This window comes from Etheostoma spectabile, chromosome 23, assembly GCF_008692095.1.
Source record: "Etheostoma spectabile isolate EspeVRDwgs_2016 chromosome 23, UIUC_Espe_1.0, whole genome shotgun sequence".
NCBI classification, from domain to species: Eukaryota; Metazoa; Chordata; class Actinopteri; order Perciformes; family Percidae; genus Etheostoma; species Etheostoma spectabile.
Window position 1 is genome coordinate 3,670,067 of NC_045755.1, and position 1,277 is coordinate 3,671,343.

The following is a 1,277-nucleotide window of genomic DNA, read 5'->3' on the forward strand; positions in this document are numbered from 1 at the left end:
CACACACACACACACACACACACACACACACACACACACACCACCTGTCAAAACATCCGGGTGTTACCTGCCTGCTGTTTAGCATCATCTGTATAAACAGTATTTAGAGGACATGTGAAGACACACACATGCATGTATACATGTCCTCAAATTCAAGACAAGGAGAGATCAGATATTCAAAATCCACTAAAATGCATTTAAAGCTGCACTGTCACACTAACAATGGAATTAAAATACTGCATACAAAAAATAGTGAGGAACCCGCAGATAATTATATAACACCCAACTTTGCTCTGGAGCATTTTAACATCTTTAAATTCATTGTTTTGGTTTTAGGGGCAGCAACTTTGCTCTTCTGGGTGAGTCTCACTAAACACGCTCCCATCTTGATACCATCTGACCTGATATTATATGTCAGATCAGTCACATATATCAGGTCTCTCTGTCACAGTGTATTGTGACAGAGAGATAATGCCATCATAGTTTCCAGTCTCAGCAGAAAGTTATCAGCGCAGTTAGTTACTAGCCGTTAAACACAGCGGAGAATTTACCAGCTGCAAAGCCAGATGTTTCCTTCAGGAGTTGGTGGAGACCAAAAACAAAGCTCAAAGAAAGTAAAAAAAAATAAAATAAAAATGGACTGACTCGGTTGGCCTGACACATGATCGCCATTTCAACTTGATAAGGTTAGTGTTGCGTTTGATACTTACTGTGCTGCCCATGTGTGGCCAAACACTGACATGCTACTTACAATGTGAACAACATTCGAAACATATTTAGTTCCCTAACATATAACATATCTGGTAAAATATGGACTAAAGACACATATTTTGTTCAAATGTAAGACATGGCCTATTTTAATGTCTATTTACTGTCGACAGCAGAGAGGAAGGAGTTGGATGGGTGGCCTTAGTTGGATAGATCACTGCATCAGTTGAGTTATGTCAGAGGTCAGTTTGTGTTCCAGTTTCCACCTCTTCATACTCACCGACCAATCACATGAGGGAAGTATGGGTTCATAATGAGCAAAGTGTAAGACCGGAGCTTTTACACGATGCTTATCAGATGACAGTATGTGTTGTTCAGTTTTGTTCATTCATCAACAGATTGACAACGAAAGAAAGAAAGAAAGAAAATATGAAGAAAAGAGAGAGTAGGCCTAATGGGGTTGAAGGGATTGCGAGACGGGCCTTTGTGTGTGTCCAGGCTGACCTGACTGCTCATTTATTTCTGCAGGCGCTGTGTGTGTGTGTGTGTGTGTGTGTGTGTGTGTGTGT

The 1,277-nt window shown here is 40.6% G+C and overlaps 1 protein-coding gene and 1 long non-coding RNA gene across 2 annotated transcripts in view; one reads left to right on the top strand and one right to left on the bottom strand.

The window, feature by feature from the left end:
• Positions 1 to 1,277, top strand: part of LOC116672827 (uncharacterized) — a 174,131-nt gene that overhangs the window by 128,965 nt on the left and 43,889 nt on the right. The gene's annotated exons all lie outside the window — the stretch shown is intronic.
• Positions 1 to 1,277, bottom strand: part of ccdc3a (coiled-coil domain containing 3a) — a 10,544-nt gene that overhangs the window by 2,987 nt on the left and 6,280 nt on the right. The gene's annotated exons all lie outside the window — the stretch shown is intronic.